Genomic DNA, 19,365 nt, shown 5'->3' with positions numbered 1-19,365 from the left:
TTTATATTTTAGAATTTAGCTTTTCTCTTTAAATTCATAGCAGGTCTATACAGGCATTAGGGAAAAACATCTTAATAAGTAGTCACTGATCTTCGCAGAATTGGGTGACACTGGAATTTACTGCACCAAACCCACAAAATGACAGAGGAAGTGCGCATATTTTCTGAGGTCTACAGGAGTAAGATTTTCATAATTCACTGAGCAACCAATGCGATTTGAAGCTATTTTTCACTTAATCCAGAGAAACAAACCAGGCTGGAGAGATGAAATAAACTGTGGTGAATATTTATGAACAAGCAGTCAAGCATAATCACATATAAGATACATGGGGAAAATTCACAGAATGGGTACTCTGAGGGTAGATACTAATGGAATATGATGGGAGGTGAACAGAGCTGTTAAGAGTCAATTATTACAGTACTACAGTGAAAAAGCAAAATTAAAAGAGCTGCTAATGTCATATTGTACACAACAGGCCATATTGTTAATGCTAGGCAGAAGATCCATAAAAAGGCCATCAGGCTGTCTAAACCGGCAACACCAGTTTGTACATATGGAGAATAATTTCATCACAGCACAAGATATTCCCAATATCTGTTTTTCATTTGCGGTTTTTCTCTGTGTGGAAAAGGACTGCTGAAATGGACTGTGAACTTTTCCCCGACTGTGTTAGGTATTGCAGGCCGTTGACTCCTTTTGTCCTTCTCCAGTGGAGCTGGGTTAGTTTTTTGGAAATCAATCAGTGGAGACTCAGGCACATCTGACCATCTGCTTGCTGTTTGCTGTGAAATGAAGGAGTACAGTCTGCAGTAGTGTTTCATGAGGTGTGACTCCAGAGGTTTTTGTTACAATAAATGGGCATGAGGATATCCCTTAAATAATTCTAAATGAGGTTTTGTTTGTTTTCTGGGCTAAAGGGATGAGATACTGGTGGAACCTTATGTAGTTTCTTTATTGTAAATCATTAGATTAGTAGAATCTTTGGTCCGGTCTTCCTGTGAGGGCTTTGAAGAGTGATTTGAGACCAGGAAAGCTGTGTAGCCAGAACCCTGCCTTCACCCACTGTGCAGCACTCCTCTTTCATGAATAATGTCAACAATAGTTATTAGAAAAAGATTACAGAATACTTTACCACAGATTACAAAGAATTTGTTATTTAAATTAGTGCTAAGAGCCAGTAAAAGACTGGAGCAGAACATTGCCCTGCTTACACAATCCCTAACTCAAAGAAAAGTTCTAGTTTGTTACACCCAATCTGTACTTGAGGAGGCAAAGGAGTGGATATTGGAAGTATATATATGTGTATATAGGTGAAGTGGTGATATTTGACTCAGCCACCACTCTGCAGTCCTAAACTTTGTATAATGGTAGCTTCTTCCAGATTTTGCTGGAAATTCACATCAGATATCAGAGTCAGAAAAACAGTGAGATGATTGTACCACTGACACATCTTTAATGGCTGTTGTTTTAAACTGTCTCACTCCAGAATGAGGCCATAGTTACACAATAGCCAATTTTGTATTAACACATTATTGGATCACTCATTTATAATAAATTGATCCAAATCAAGCATCCAGTTTATGGCTGTGTTTATGTTGCTTTAGCTGGAGCACACTGTGAGTATAATGACTGGATTTTAGGCCAAAAGCCACGTACAGGAAGGAGATCAGATGATAGTTGTCTCAGGGAACAAAGTCAGCCCATCAAAACATGTATGAAAACATCTCAAGCTGCAATGAATTTGTGCTGGATCAGTTCTTTTGTGTCATGTGATGATAGTAGTTTTGATCTTGTACAGGGAGCCCTAAAGCCAGACCCAGCATAGCTGCAGTTATTTTCCCAAGTATAACCCAGCTGCTATAAAACAGTTCCCTCTGCTTTGCTTGTGAATGCATGTTCTTACATCTACATTGCAGTTTGTCATCACCTCACTTTTGGCAGTGCCAGAATGCATGAGCTGTGCTGCACCCTGGACCACAGGAATGAAGTTTCCTTAGAAATGCTGTTGCTTTTTTTTCTTTTTTAGACTGGGCAATATCAGTAATTCAGTGATTCAGTTTGCAGTGGGACTCCACTAAGCTGTGCAAAAACAGCTGAGGAGTGATGCCTTGTGGCATGAGGTAGGAATGCGTGGTCAGAGACCGGAGTCACTTGGTTAGCTTTGTCACTTAGGGAAATATGCATAGAACATCACCCACAATAAAACCAAGAAGGTCTTCATCTGGGAGGAGGCGATAAAACCATATATGACAGTAAAAATCACCATGGAAAGAAATAAGAAAGGGGCAGTGTAACATACTACTGAGTCTGATGGCACCCAAAGCCTTGGTTTTGCCCTGAGCCTACCAGTTCTCAAACTGTCTCAAATGGCCAGTACTCTGCAGATGACCCAAAAGCCTCTGCTTTACAGTGGAATCAGCATAACTGAATTACTGAACATCACAGATTTAGAAAAAAACAGAACATGAAAAGGCTTTGTTAAGTTTGAAAATATATTAGGTCTCAATTGTCTTTGATAAGAAGAAGTGATGTTGAATGTTTTTATTTTCAAAATGAGTAAGTGCTTCAGTTCAAACAATCAATCAGGGGAAGCAGCTGAGTGCTTATGAAGAGACGTAGTGAATATAACTTTTAAATGGCGAAGTATGATAAAGAAAATGTACCACAAACTTTTAAACAATTTTTTTGAACTTGGAAAGATGTTGGCAAGTAGATGAAGTAACTACTACTACAATCCTTTCATTTGTTTTTCTTTGAAATATCCTACAGCTATAAACTCTCTTCTGTGACTGTAAAGAAAATAAAAATTATTAAGAAGTGTGATTGCTGTAAATTAGAAGTGGAAACTGGAATGAGACTAATTCAAACTGGGTGCTAGGTAAGGGCTTTAACAACAAAGGTGTGAAATATTGGAATGAACTAACTATTTTTTTTAATGACCAAATGCCTTCAAATCGAAATTGGATAATAAATTATTTGGGGAAGTGTAGGTGTAATTGGTAGAAACAAAATGGCCTGTGCCATGTAGAAGACCAGGCTAATGATCAGAAATTCATTTGGGACTTAATTTTATCAATCTATGGGAAAGTTCTTTCTTTACTGCTGCCAAACCTGCCCTTTCACTAGCTGAGGATCCTGCATAACCAGCTGTTGCACATTTTCTCATTTTATGAATATTGGTAATTCCAGCAATATCTCATTTCAGCAGTCCTATACCAAAAGCTAGTAACTGCAGTCTAGTTTGGTGTCAGTGTCAAACGAAAGGAACAGAAGAAAATCTGGGTGCGGAAGCAAAGTAGATTAACAAAATTTAGAATTATAGGAAATTTGTATCTGTTTAGATAAAGAAGCAGTCTTTCCTCTTCTAGAGTCTAGGCAGTTTATCACAGAAGATTCTTGAAGTGTGCAATTGTAACTTTTCAGATTTATGTGTGTGTGTGTGTCTGAAATCAGACATTAAATTATAAGTGTAACAATACATGTGAATTCTGCAGCTGAATCTACCACTTCAGTTTACAAAGTGCTAAGCAGTAGCCCAAAGGTGCCCATGCACTGGAATATCTCCCTTTGTACTGCATGAGCTTTCCCTAGGATGCCTTCAGCTCTGGTCATTTGCCACTTCCAGTCAATTCCTGTCCTTCCTCTCAGATAATTACTAAAAGACATGTTGCATGCAGCTACAATCTTCTGGATGCTAAGAGAGTTTGTTAGCATAGCTGTGGACCTTTTCAAACATTTCACTTCAGTGCCCAAAGGCATTGCAATTTAATTCACCAGAACAGTGTGAGCTTCCTGCCTTGGCCTTTACTGTATGTGGCTGCGGAACTGGGTGCTGATGCTTACCAAACTGTTTAAATTATTAATAGAAGATAATAAGTGAAGCAGTAATTCAATATATTAAAATGCCTACTTGTTCTACTACTATGTTCTTTCCACTAGGGACACATTTTCAGATGTAATCAGTGTTAGCACAATTTTCCCCCCAACGTCCATGAAATTCCCAGCCCATATATACGCAGCATCTACAAAAATGTGTTTTACTTTATATCAAGTGTGATAAATATATCTCAGAGCGATAAATAGTGGATATGTGTAGCTAAAAATTGATCAGACATTTCTGTCCAATTTCTGGCTATTTATCAAAACCAGCCTGGCTTGTTGAAGGAAGATGATCCTGCAGAGTACACATACATATGACAGCCTGTTGTCCTTTGGTTCCTCCAAATAGCTAGACTACATTGTTTGACCTCTAAGCCTCGATTCATAAGGGAATGAGATATGTACTAAGTGTACGCAGAAAGAGTTTCTGGAGGACAGATTGCTAAAAGGCTATAGTTTGTCTCCTTTTTCCTTGCAAGCTCCAATACTTGCATGTACCTTATGACTGTTATTACCTAGATAGAATCATTCCATCATTTCCCTTTTAAAGGAAAAATTGTTCTTTAAACTACCACTTTCTTTGATGGTGGACTATTTTCATTCCAGCCAATAATTTTTATTGTACTTCTCTCAAGTCTAGCTGTAAAAAGCATATAAATAAAACCTTGACCAGGGTATTAAAAGTTGAACTACCAATAATTTATCAGAGAATCACAGACTCACAGAATCACAGGTTGGAAGGGACCTCAGGGATCATCTAGTCCAACCTTCCTAGGAAGAGCACAGCCTAGACAAGATGGCCCAGTAGCCTGTGCAGACAACTCTTGAAAGTGTCCAATGTGGCCGAGTCAACCACTTCCCTGGGGAGATTATTTCAAATGTTGACTGTCCTCACTGTGAAAGATTTCCCTCTTGTGTCCAATTGGAATCTCCCCAAGAGTAACTTGTGTCCATTCCCCCTTGTCCTCTCCATGTGACTCCTTGTAAAAAGAGAGCCTCCCTCTTCTTTGTAGCTGCCCCTTAAGTACTGGTACATGGTGACGAGATCCCCTCTGAGCCTCCTTCTCTCCAGGCTGAACAAACCCAGTTCTCCCAGCCTATCCTCCTATGGCAGGCTTCCCAGTCCTTTGGTCATCTTGGTGGCCCTTCTCTGGACCCCTTCCAGCCTGTCCACATCGTTTTTGTATAGCGGGGACCAGAACTGTACACAGTACTCCAGGTGTGGCCTGACAAGCGCTGAGTAGAGTGGGGTAATGACTTCTTTATCTCTGCTGGTGATGCCCTTTTTGATGCAACCCAGCATCCTGTTGGCCTTCTTGGCCACAGCAGCACACCGGTCACTCATGTTGAGCTTCCTGTCCACCAGGACCCCCAGGTCCCTTTCCACAGAGCTGCTCTCCAGCCAGGTGGATCCCAGTCTGTGCTGCACTCCCAAATTATGTTTTCCCAGGTGCAAGACCTTACACTTGTCCTTGTTGAACTTCATAAGGTTCTTGCTGGCCCACTCTTCCAGCCTATCCAGATCTTCCTGCAGAGCAGCTCTCCCTTCTGGAGTGTCTACTTCCCCACTCAATTTGGTGTCATCAGCAAACTTCATCAGGCCACACTTGATCCCATTATCCAGATCACTTATGAAGATGTTGAATAACATTGGGCCCAATATTGATCCCTGGCGGACCCCACTTGTGACAGGTTGCCACTTGGAAAAGGAGCTATTTACCACCACCTTTTAGTAATTTAGTAACAAAGTTACTAAATTTAATAATTTAGTAACAAAGTTCTCCCCAATGTTGTGCCACAAAGACCTCTTTGCATAAAAGATTCATATCCTAATACCTTATATTTGTTCATTCATTTTTTTCAGCATTTCCACCCTGTGTATAGGAGGAACATTTGGCAGGTTCCCAGCTAAACAATGACTTTTAACAGCTGGAGTCAGCCAGGACACTGACTTGTTTCACTGAAGTGCTGATGAGTTGTTTCTTCTACAATGTGAAAACTGTTCTTGTTCCTTCTATTGTTTTTGCACAATTGACTTCCTGAAGTCTGTAATCAATTGGTTAAGTTCCTCTTTAAATATTTACTAAGCTATATTCTCCTGGGGTCATATGTATTACTTCCAAATATATTTGTTTCTTCATCACCAGGAGAGTCCCCCTCAAATCCCAAACTAGCAAAAAGTCCCGGAGAATAGGATATAAACTGAGCTAATTTGAATTTTAGAGCTATTGCAACGTATTTCACAAGTACTGCACTGCTTGGATCGCTTCTGTTAAAACTGAACCAGTATGTGGAATTTCCTGCATCAATTTCAACCCCTTTCAGTGTTTTCAGATACACATGAGAGTTTTGGCAGCATTTCTGACAATTCTTTATACCTCAATGCAGCCCAGGCAGCAGCTGAGATCTGGTTTAATTTTAGGATTGCTAACCTGAACTGGAATGTCAAATAAGAGCCAGAAAACTCTATAGGAAGCTTATAAAATGGTATTTGCCAGGCTCAAAACTGAGCGGTTTCATCCTGGAACTGCAGAGGATTATGTATTACATACTCTAAGGCTTCTTGCATTTTACCTGTTAACTGATTCCTAATCAGAGGTGGCTGAAAGAAAAATTTAGAGGTACCTGTCTGGAGTACCATCACATGCTGGTTCAGTCTGACCACTGCTTGTACACATGTATTTTAAGGGCATTCTCACCTAACCATGGTTTAAGCCTGCGTAATCTAGTAATTTCCTCTTGTGTCCATATCACCATTTAATGTGTTGATCAGATTTAGAGATTTGACAGATTTATCTGCTTCCCTGAGGCAGAAACACCACTGAAATGAATACTGACCTCTGTCCTAAAGCAAACATGCAGCTATGTGATTTCATTTAGCAGCACTGAAGAATGTAAATGCCTGCTAGTTTCAACACTTTTTCAAATATTTTGCTGAATCAGGAGTTATCTTTAAGCATACAGATACTCCCACTGAGGTCCCTGGAGTCAATAGAAGTTAAAAGATGTGCCTTGCTACCGTAATTTTGGGCTTTAAACGCCTCACAAAAAGACTTGCCAAAAGCAGAACTTTTACCAGTCCACCTTAATCTGCATTTTATCCCTTTCTGATGAGAACTAGTATAGCTTTTGCTGCTTCTTTGCTCCTTTTCGTAACTATTAGTAGACTTCTGAATGGAATTCTCAAAATTTGTATTGCCTTCTTGCAGCCGAGTTATATTTAAAAATTAGTCAGATGGGCAGTTTCTGATTGCCAGCTAAAATACATTTAAGCACATTTTCATTTAATTTCAAAAGATGGAGGTTTTTTCTTCCAGCCTCTTACCTAATGCATTCCACCAGCCCAGCTTCTTTCCAGCAAAGAAAATATGTTTTGTCTTTCTAAAGATATGCATTGACCTAACTTAAAGCATTCATGTTTGAACTCTTACCTGGCTCTGACTAGGACAGCTGCTCACATCTGTATCTGGTGCAGATTAGGAACGTGGATGGGAACTTTGAATTTTAATTGAACCAGGATTTTATTCACAAGTTTCGTACTCTTATCTATGAGATTTCTTTCCTTCTCATGCTTCTAAGTCCCTTTTTGTTTCCTTTCTTTGACTTTTCTGGATAGTTCATGTCAAGTATTCAAACAATAGCATCTACATTTTTGTATGCATTGGGGGTTGGCAATTATTTGTCATATGATGTCTTTGCAGAAAAAAAAAGCTCACTGATGTGGTTCTGGGCAACAAATAAGACATTTAGTCTTAGCTATAGAAACTATAACGGCAGAGCTGGCAGGGCTTGCTATATTATTGTTGTAGGTTTTAAACTGCTGAATGCTTCCTGCCAGTTAAACAGTCAATGCAGAAAACCATTGTCATTGATAGTGACTTGTAATTTACATGGGGACAGTCTTTGCTTAGGAAAAGAAGCAGCAATGACAGAAGTTTAATCTAGGACAGTGGTCTTCAAAGTGGGGTGTGTGTACCTCAGGGGATGCACAGACAACCGGTTGGTGTGTGGGAAGAAAATATTTTTTCTACCATTAATAAAATAAAATAGTATTTGTAAATATCTTTGTTGCATCTTATCCTTTTTTATTTTCTATTTTATGTGCATTTTATAATCTGCACAATATATTAGTACAGTAGTACATGTATATAATTTATACATAAATAAATACATATACATATATTGAGGGTGCACAATCAAAAAGGTTTGGAGATGAATGCTCTAAGACAGAATCCTAGATGGATGGCAGAGTAGTATGCAGATAATCATACAGCCAATTTTGCTTTTACTTGTTTCAATTTTAAACCAATGTGGTTCTAATTGAATTATTTCTGATTTATTCCAGTATGATATCATTGTCCTGCCATTTGTAATTGGAAAAGTGGGGGCTTAATGCAAATGGAAACACTGTCTTTGTGGGTTTCCAACTGTTGAATCATGTATAGAAATGCCTCATATCTCTGCAGCATGCTGCAAGCTTGGTTTTTATCACCTTGTTGTAATCTAGGAGAAAGTGCATTGAATTTTACTGGAATAATTCTGGTGCATGGGAAAGAAGCAAATGCCTAGTTACTGATAGGCCATCTATGGCTGAAAGCCTCTAGAGACTTGTGCTGCTAGGAATTCCTTTTTGGGACGGAGAACTTATATGACAAGCTATGGGCTGCAGCTTGATTTTTTGAGAAACATATATCCAGGTACAGTTAGTATCCAGTGCACAGATAAAGAGCCATGATCACATACTTGCGCTTAGGGAGTATTAACCACTTGCTCCACTTAAGGATCCTGTTGTGAAAGAAGAATATTCAGTCTGCAGGTATCCAAAGCTTCTGGTCTCTCACACAACTCATTGTCTGCCAGTCTAAAATCATGAATGTGGAGACAAGTGCTCATCCTTGGCCTTTGCAACCAGGCTGTTACTATGACAAATTCAGAGAAAGATGTTGAATTACCAAATATGCAACCAAATCTGAGGCTGCCAGTAAATAGATACCTGTCCAGCCTGGATTATTCCAGCTTTTGAGGAAAACTCCCTCCTGGTGCAAAGATGCATTTGACTCATTAATCCAGAGCCTGAAAAGAGACATCTCATTTCAGCAACTAACAGTCTGGCCTTGAAACATGTTATACTGCTTGACAGTCAAACTGCCATGAATATATGGGAGATCTATGGCTATTGAGAAAACAGTCAATACCCATGGCTACTATGGATAGCAATTATCTGTGGCAACTACAGATTTTTTTCAACTTGAAAAATGTTACATCTCTACCTGCTTTGCTGTTAGGCTAGAACCTGTTAGAATTAGAATTTAACAGAGTTGGATTTCCATGACAGTCTAACTCCAGTCTTCAGTAAACTCTCTCAGTCACCAAAACTAAAGAATGTGACATTGGAGGAAAAAATACTGACACCAAGAATAGTTTTGTTCCAGGATAGATGTACAAATTTAGGGCTAATGTCTGTAGGACGGACATATTTAGATGAAATTACTTTTCTTCAGAAAAGGCCCGAAACTGGGAAATATGTATCATAATTGACAGCTGGATCATTCGGACACATCCCTAAGGTGTTGAACATGTGGACTGAAGTCCTCCAAACTCTGATTTACAGAAGAGACTTGAGCTTAGGTCTTCTCCATGCTCCAAAGGAATCCTTGCTGTGAGGCTATTGGCTATGCTGAGGTAAGGCACTTTTCATCTTGTCATGGAGATATTTTGCAGCTTGTGAGAGCTGTGCCACTTTGTATAATAACTAACTTGTCATAGCAATAGGGATCTGAATCCATTTTATGGCTATATGCACCAAGCCACTGAATCATTCTCCCTATGGACTAATGGATATTTATTTATTTACAGAAGTAAAATAGTTTTAATCAAGAGATAATTAAAAAGACAGATACTGACTCTATATTTTCTCTTGCTATTCTTCCTCCATTTACGAAATGAACAATCAGCTAGTATCAACAATTCATTAACAGAAACATCACTATTTGAATCAAGGTGACTACAGGGTCTCATCTTCTTTTAGATTTAGTCAAATGGGTTATTTGTTGGTAATATTAATAATTAATTTTGTATTAAGTATTTTTTAATTAGGGATTTTGATGTTCTGGGAAAATAAAAGAGAATTCGCTCCAACAGAGGATAACATGAGAAGAAAATGTTGAAAAGAAGCCTCTCCTCACTGAAGAAAATGGAAAGATCTTCAACACAAAAAAAAAATCTTGTTTTTATCATGGCCAGAGCTTCATCCATTGTTTCCCCCTGAATTTTGAATATTTGTGGGGTAGTTGTCTTGCTCATATATGTCAGTGGGACATAGTCATGCAAACAGTCCCACATCCTTGCTGAGCATTACATATGTGCTTAAAATATTTAGCTAAATGTGCACCCTCAAACGTCTCTGGCCAAAATGAATTAAAGTCATGAACAGAAGAAAATAATCTGTTGTTTGTACAAAGAATCTTATTTCATCAGTCCACTTATAGATGGATTTTTGCTTGCCATAATCTTGATTTTATGTATTTCTAAGGAAAAATGGTGTTGTGAAGCTGTCCGTATGTACTTGGTAAACCTGTAACCCTTATGATTGCAGAAAACCCATTAAAATCAGTGGGGATTTTCCTGAGGCATGAGCTGCTTTAACTTATGACCAACTGTCTTCATCCTGTGTGCATGCTGGGAGCATCATCCTGTGGAGAGCTGGAACATCCACCTCAGGTATGAAGGAAACCAGGAACCTAGTATAACCAGAGAAGAAATAAACTGATAAAGTTCCATCTTCAGTGAACCTCAATAGAAGACAAACCAAAATGGGAAAAGGAGTTAGAAGCCACTCTCCATCATCTTAAAAAGGCCATGGAGGACAGGAGAGGTGCCCAAGGACTGGAGGAAAGCAAATGTCACTCCAATCTTCAAAAAGGGCAACAACGAGGACCTGGGGAACCATAGGCCAGTCAGCCTCACCTCCGTCCCTGGAAAGGTGATGGAGCAGTTCATCCTGGAGGTCATCTCCAGGTATGTAGAGGACAAGAAGGTTATCAGAAGTTGTCAACACGGATTCACCAAGGGAAGATCATGCTTGACCAACCTGGTAGCCTTCTATGATGGCGTGACTGGCTGGGTTGACGAAGAGAGAGCAGTGGATGTTGTCTGTCTTGACTTCAGTAAGGCATTCAATGCTGTCTCCTGTAGCATCCTCATAGACAAGCTAAGGAAGTGTGGGTTGGATGAGTGGACAGCGAGGTGGACAGAGAACTGGCTCAACAACAGAACTCAGAGGGTCGTGATCAATGGAGCAGAGTCTGCATGGAGGCCTGTCACTAGTGGTGTTCCCCAGGGGTCTGTGCTGGGTCCGGTCCTGTTCAACATACTCACCAGTGACCTGAATGATGGGACAGAGTGTACCCTCAGCAAGTATGCTGATGATACCAAGGTGGGAGCAGTGGCTGATACACCAGAAGGCTGTGCTGCCATCCAACAAGGCCTGGACATACTGGAGAGCTGGGCTGAGGGGAACCTGATGAAATTCAACAAGAGCAAGTGCAAGGTCCTGCACCTGGGGAGGAACAAGCCCATGCACCAGTACAGGCTGGGGGCTGGCCTACTGGAAAGCGGCTCTGTTGAGAAGGACCTGGGAGTGCTGGTGGGCAGCAAGTTGACTGTGAGCCAGCAGTGTGCCCTTGTGGCCAAGAAAGCCAACAGTCTCCTGGGCTGCATTAAAAGGAGTGTGGCCAGCAGGTTGAGGGAGGGCATCCTGCCCCTCTATTCTGTCCCATCTGGAGTACTTCAGCCAGTTCCTGGATGCCCAGTTCAGGAAGGATGTGGAACTGCTTGAGCAAGTGCAGCAGAGAGCTACGAAGATGATCAGGGGACTGGAGCATCTCCCTTATGAGGAAAGACTGAGAGACCTGGGTTTGTTTAGCCTGGAGGAGACTGAGGGGGGATTTCATAAATACCTATAAATATCTAAAGGGTGGGTGTCAGGGTGATGGGACTGGGCTCTCTTCAGTGGTGCCCAATGACAGGACAAGAGGCAATGGGCACAGGTTGGAACACAGGTAGTTCCACCTAAACATGAGAAGAAACTTCTTTCCTGTGAGGGTGACAGAGCAGTGGAACAGGCTGCCCAGGGAGGCTGTGGAGCCTCCTTCCCCAGGGGCATTCAAAACCCGCCTGGATGTCTTCCTGTGCCCCCTGCTGTAGATGTCCCTGCTCAAGCGGGGGGTTTGGACAAGACGATCTCCAGACGTCCCTTCCAACCCCTGCCATTCTGTGATTCTGTGATTCTGTGAAGAAATGACATGTACATACCACAACTTCTCTTAAGGTGGTCTTCATTACAATGACCCCCAATACAGCAGACAAAGGGAGTTGCTGTACAGGTAACAACTGTTACAGAGAGAGCATTTGTTAAAACCTGATCAGAATGTCATGATAAACATTACAGAAAAAATTGGCAGATACCCAAAGTCAGGAATGTAACTTTGACAACGATGATCCTGTGGATGAAAACTGATGGGTGCAGGGTTACAGCCATCATGTGGTGGAGCGGATGTTCCAGCATCGTCTCATAGAACAGCTTGCAGTTGTTTTCATGGTCTTGGATGTATACATTTCTATACTGCCTGTATTTTAAAGGAATGACACATTTGTACCCGCTTTCTTGCATCTGATAATAACACCATTTGCAACTCACTAAAAAATGCGGGACATGCTTTATTAGATGAAAAAGATGCAACTGTTGTTGTGGTACAAAGTAATGAAAAACAATTTCCTTTCAACATCAAATTCTTCAGCCTACATTCTTTCCTGCATTAAACTACCTTAAAAAATATGGAATAGTGGAATATCGTTTACAGCAGCCGAGATCTGTAACCTACGCTCAGTGACCGTGTGCAATGGAAACCAGAGTCAGGTTTTTGTCCGTGCTCATGCAACAGAGGATAGTCTATTTCAGCTGTCACAGACTTATTTGAATCTTACTATGTTCTCAGCTTTTATAATTTGGGGCCATTGATAGTTACATTTTGATTTAACTGTCCTGATTTACAGCAGCTGAGAAATCAAACCCACATCTCTTAATAGTGACATTTATTCTAGCAAATTTCCACTACTCTTAATCCAGGAACTTTCTTTAGACTTTTTAATTTAAACACTGATTATTAATTTCTATCTGCACTCACATTTAGTAGTATGGCCAATGCTATTACTTATTGAAAAGGCTTGAAATCTATTTCTCTCTCTAACCATCAGAAAGATTGATGCAAGAAGAAGTGAATACTATACAGAAGTAGGAATTTGCTCCAAACTATATGTGCATTGAGTAAGGTAGTTCAAGGAGAGAGAAATGCTGTTTATAGAACTAGTTACTGATAATGCTCTTCTGAAAACTGAGACTAGAAACAATAACTACATTAGTTTCTTGGGTGAATATGTCACACTTGCCGAAGTGAATCCTTCAGGAAAAGAACTTTACAGGCTCGCTTCTCTTGGGACAATGTTTCCAAAAGACACAACAGACACTCCCGTTTTGAGAATAGCTTAGAGAGCTAGAAAATTTTCCTTATAATGCGAAAGGACTGGAGTAATTCTGTTCAGATGAAAACTTATTACAAAGATATAAAAGACATAGATAACATAAGGATATAGAAGGTACTTCATGCTTTTCTTAATAAACAAATAGAAGGCTTGCTAATAAAAATGTAAAAACCCATTTATAATCCTTTACACAACATATAATTAAATGATTCAACTCATTTCCAAATGTGAAATAAGGGCCAAGAGCAAAATATGATTTCTTTTTGAACCTGACATTTTAATGACCTTAATTACATTACGGTAAAAATGTATTTAAAGAGATATGAATAGATTCCTTCTTGTTTTTGAACATACATTAATCATTAACTGTGTGGGACTGCAAAATCTTTCAGTAATTTCTCCAATAGGTATATGGTGCATAACTGTCCAGTGGGGGTTTATGCCTTCCTCTGAAACTCCAGTTTCTGGCCACTGATGGATAAGATGCATCACTTGTGTCAATGAATAGAGCTTCTCCCAGCTGCAGGCTGCCCTTAGCCTGCATGGACTTCAGAATAAAAGGGATGAGGCCAAATGTCCCCCTCAGTTATACCGGCAAAGCCCCTTGGAATTCTGTAATTTCAATCCAATTGACTTGTCTTTTTGTAGATTAATAGAAAAAAAAATGCACTTAAGTATTGGGAAGAACCAGACACAGTGTCCTGACTCCAGAAGACTTAAAAGGCAGGATTTCTGGTGACAGAAGTGGAAGACAGGCATCTCTCCCTTTTTGAACCCTATGCAATTACCTACCACTTAGTGAATGATCAGATAGAAGTCCCCACAGAGGAGGATGCAGCCACAGTTTAAAATATGAATCCCTGAATGAACATCCAGGGTTTAATGTCTGTGAGGAACAGAATGGGGTTTTTTTTTTCCTGTGATCCTCTATTCTGTGGTTTAAAGCCAGATAATTAACTTGAACGACATTTCAGACACAAAGTCATAAATACCATCTTCCTCAGCAGTAGCCTCTCTCATTGTCTTCTAATAACCAAATACAAGCAAATTTATCCCCGTGATGGCAATGCTACTCTGACATCAATATAAACGAAGACAGATATGTGCATTTATGCAGAAAATTTTCTCCCTTTTTCACTTGAAAAGCCTTAGCCAGCATAATTACTTACCAAAGTCCTGTAGAAACAGAAATGGGCAATAAGCGAAATGCAACTGAATTAAAGGGCACTATCATAATATTAATTTCTTACTAAAAAATTAAGAACAGATACATGAAGTGTATGTATGGCTGTACTGTTAATTTTCATGAAACTGTCTTTAGGAAAATCTAATAATGACTTTGGTTAGTGAATGAATTACGTTGTTTCTTGGTCCATATAAACAGAGTGTTGGATTGGGGAATGGAGAATGCCCCACAGGTATTCAGACAGGGAGGAAGAAAGAGGTTTTTGCCAAAGAGCTTTTTCTTCTAAAGGAGATGGGCAGGAACAACTCACAGTTTACTTTCCCCTTTGAACAAGTGGGAAGGAGGAAATGAACTGCTCCTCTCAAAAGCATAATTCTATGCTTCTTTACAGTAATGCAATTATATATTGCACCAGAGTACAGGTGAACGAAAGCTTATCTAGCTTTTAATGACTAATATAAAATGTATCTTAGCAAGAAAAACTGAGAAGACCTTGAGGGATACACAAAATGCATTGTGACTGTTTTGTAGGAACAGTCATGAAGATAGACTTATCGGAGAGAATGGAGAGGAAAGATCTGGTTTGTTAGAATATTCTTAACACCTTGTTCTCAGATTTTGTTGTGAGCCATAAAGATACTGGTGCTACAATGATGAGTTCCTGGATATAAGTAATTGGAGACAGCTTCTAACAAAAGTAGTAGGGGCTGGCTTTGCAACTAAGGTAGTTATTGCAACATGTGGCTATGGGTAAAATTTTGATCCTCACAAAGCCTGCTTGTAGATGTGGATTCTTAGAAGTTTTAGCAGGACACTGTGCACAACTACACCTTACAGCCTCTATGGCTGTCATGTGCCATTCAGATGGTTTTGAGGGCCTCAAAATCTGATCCCATCTGGTCAGATGGGATTAAAAAAGAGGAACTGATAGCTAGGTGATCTCAGGTCAACACCCCCCCACTTTTTTCTTATTTTGAACCTAACTGAGTGATAATAGATGCTGCAAAGAGGAAGCTCAGATGACCATTGCAAATAGGAAGGGAATGTCGAGTGTCTGTGGCAGATGTGATGAAGCTCTTGAGAGTACAGAAATTTTGTTTAGCACTTAGAAGCTTATAAAGAATAATTAATGGGATAGGAGAGCAGAGGAGAAAAAAACACTGGGGAGGAATTAATGTCATCAAGGAACAGCACTAGCACCCAAGAAATAACACAAAAACCCCCAAACTCTTACAGTGATATTTAAGATCTGATCAAAGCTCACTTAACTGCAGCTTTGTTAACTTTGTTTCTTTGTAATATACAGGGTCTGTTTGGCTTATCTTGGTAGTAAACTCACCCATTAGGTTATATAATGTGTTACTCTGTTTTTCTGAGCGTTGTGGTTATCCAAAATATCTATTGTATGTTTTCCCTTGCTGACCTCCTTTAAGAATTGTCTGGTGAATGGACTGAAAGTGAGGCGGGGCTCAGCAGCCTGCACTATGCATCTGTATCCTGGACTTTTCCACTCGCCTATTTTCCACTGGTGACTTCCCCTGCCAATTTAACCCACATTGTTTCTGTGATGAATCCACAAAACTGGTTATTTCCTGGCAACACCAAGCTTACATCCAAGCTCTAGCTGGATTCAGTCTCTGACAGACTAACTACACAATTGACCTCTGTCCAGCAGGTTTATTCTGAACTGGCCTAATTCCATATAAACATAACCAAGATGAGGTAGTAGTGGTGCGTCCCATCACCTTCTACCCAAAATCTCAGGATTTTTTAAACTATTTGAAAATAGACAGCAACCTCCTGAGGTTTTGAGCTCTGCTGATGGAATTAGATATCTGAACTACTAAGGTGAGAACAGGCTAGGTAACACTCCTTTCCTTACCATTTGCTAGTGGAAGGATTAAGAGGCTGTATGCTCAATGTGCCAACTTTTTTGGATCTGTTTTTTTGGTGATCTCTGAACTCCATTTGTTACATAGGAGTCCTGGGTGATTAACTTATCTTGAACTCTGCTGGTTAGTAGGGTGCTTAAAAGTTAATAAGCAGCAACAGTGAGTCAACCATTATAAACTGACAACAAGTACGGGATGCTGCTAAAAGTGGCATTTCTGCCTTACACCACCATATCCTTGGCCACATACTCCAGCTGCTGCAAGCACTACCATTTGTGCATGGTACAGTGTTTGTACTAGGAAAACTCATTTAAAAAAAAAAAAAAAAAGCAGTGGTTTGCAGCTGTGTAATTCCTCAAAAGCACATTTACTTCCAGCAAGAAAACACGACAACCTTCCTCCATGAACATGGTCCCAGGTTCCTGGGAAGACATTGTGGTTTAGCACTGTGCCAACTTATGCTCTGGGTAAAGGATGAATAGATCAGGAAAGACAATAACCTCATGGCCTTGTCAAGGTCATTCTAAAAACAGAGTCTGTGTGGGCCTCTATGACTACATGTGACTCCTCTCTGTGTAGATAAAAGAAATTGTTTTTCATTTAAAACGGCAAAGTTAGTCTACAAAGACAAGACCTTCCTGAAATGTAATATTATACATCAGCCCTGCTTTTTTCAAATTTTGTTTCTTAAATAATAGTGTTACATTCTTTTTAATGTAAGGAACTAAAAATTAAATCATAATAACATCTTTTTTAAAAAATGCACTTGGATTAATATACTGTTGAACCGCAGTCGATACTGTTGAGCTTCAGTCAATGTGCATGAAACAGGAGTTTATATCCTTTACAAGCAAGGATGTTGAAACTAGCTGCCATCTTTATTGATTAAGGAGACAATTATAGAATCATAGAATATTTAAGGTTGGAAAAGACCTCTGAGATCATAAAGTCCCACGGTCAACCCAGCACCACAATGCTTCCTAAACCATGCTATGTAATTTCCTTTCAATCTCCAGTGTAGTATCAAAACTGTGACATGGTAAGAGCAGAGGAAGTCATTAGTTGCTACACCTAGAACCCAACTGTAAGATTCAAGCACCTTAACTTTATTTCCAAAAATATTGGTAAACTCATTTAGATTGGCCTGATATTTAAAGATGAGGCCTGTAGAAGTTTTGCTAGGGAAATGAGATGTTTTTTCATAACTTGCTGTTATTGGAGAATAATTTGTCTTTTTGTATCCGCTGAAGTGAAATAATATACATAGATAAAAGTCGCAAAAATGGCTCTTGCAAACAAAAACTTTGGCACATAAATATCCTTAAACTAAAATTTATTTCAAAGTCTTTTAATGCTCATTGTATAATATTCCTAATATTCCTTCTCTTCTAGAAGCTAGTCCTTTTTTTTTTTTTTTGGGGGGGGGGGAGGGTTAGGGAATAATAATAAAAAGAGCTTGAATCCACTAAAATGCATCCATAAATAAAGTAACTAATAAGTGAAAAAAATAAAAATGCTTGGAATATACTGGCAGTCCTTGTTTAAACAATAATGCAAATATTGTTTAATACCTGGAAAAATTGCTTAAGATCTAGAATACTCCTGGAGTCTAGTATGTATTGTCAACAAGTGCTTTAAGCCAGTTGTGTATTTCGCTCTACGATGAATGTGAATGTTAAGTAAATAGATGGCATAATCTTAATTAGCTACAAGAAAAAGCTTGATTTAACCAAGAAGCTGCTCAGTGCTAGTCAGCAATTTTAGAATTGTACAGTGGATGTTATTAAAGATGATTTCTTTTACAAACTTTGGTTGAGAAAAAATTACTTGTGAGCAAGTATTTTTAATTAAATTACAAATACAAGATTTGGTTTTTAAGAAACCATTTAACCATATTCTGAATTCTTGGGACTGCATTGCACCACACAGGTGATTCTTAGCCAGCCACAAAATCTTTCTTCAGAGAGACCAGCTCCTAATGCATCAGCTCTGTGTATTGCTCTCCCTTGTCTCTGACACAGGAGATGTACTGATAAAAACCTCAGCATAGCTGGAACATTGCTTTGTTCTCCACAGCATGATTAGAGTCGGCTAAGTAGATTTTCCCAGAGTTTCTCTGGGATCAAATCCGTGCTTAGCAGCTTAAGTACCAAGAAAATGCACAAATAGTTAAGAGACAATCTTCCAGCTCTTTCTTCATCACAGCTGCACTGCACACAGAAGGACCAACAAAGAAAATTCAGCTTCAAGTCAAATTTTCCCAAAATGCAAAAATTCTGAGAAGTTTCTATGAACTCATGAAAACTTATTTTTTAATAAATATGCTCAAAAGTTCCTTTCCTTTGCAGAGGACTAATATTAAAGTCGACATCTTTCAAAACTCATCTTAAACTTCTAGACTTGCATTAAACCTGCCCCATGATTTTGACAGCAGGCATCACTAGTAAGAGTTTCACTTCAGTGATGCTGCTTGGATATACATAACATTTATTCACTTTGGATTAAATGTTTACCTACTCTTCTAATACTTCTAAGACTGTGAGGTGGATTAATTATCCCTGTTTGTTGGTTTTACTGAGTTATGCTATACTTTTAGTTATTACTGTAAGCTCTTGGCAGAGAAAGGCAAAAGTAGCAAATAAATATTGTGCATCTAAATAATTCATTTCTGGCCTTCATAAAAATGATGAACATGAGAGTTGCTGTAAGGCAGCTGAATGGAATGAGAGTAGGACAGTGGAACTTGCAGTCAGCTCACCATTGTCTAGGATGATAGTGGCATGGTGGGTTATCTCAGGCAATGGAAAACATGGTTAATAACATGGGAAACATAATAGAAGTAACTCCAGTGTTCTAAGGTGGTAGTTA

This window comes from Phalacrocorax carbo, chromosome Z, assembly GCF_963921805.1.
Source record: "Phalacrocorax carbo chromosome Z, bPhaCar2.1, whole genome shotgun sequence".
Classification (NCBI taxonomy): domain Eukaryota; kingdom Metazoa; phylum Chordata; class Aves; order Suliformes; family Phalacrocoracidae; genus Phalacrocorax; species Phalacrocorax carbo.
The sequence above is the reverse complement of the archived record's forward strand: the minus strand, read 5'-3'. Positions refer to the sequence as shown.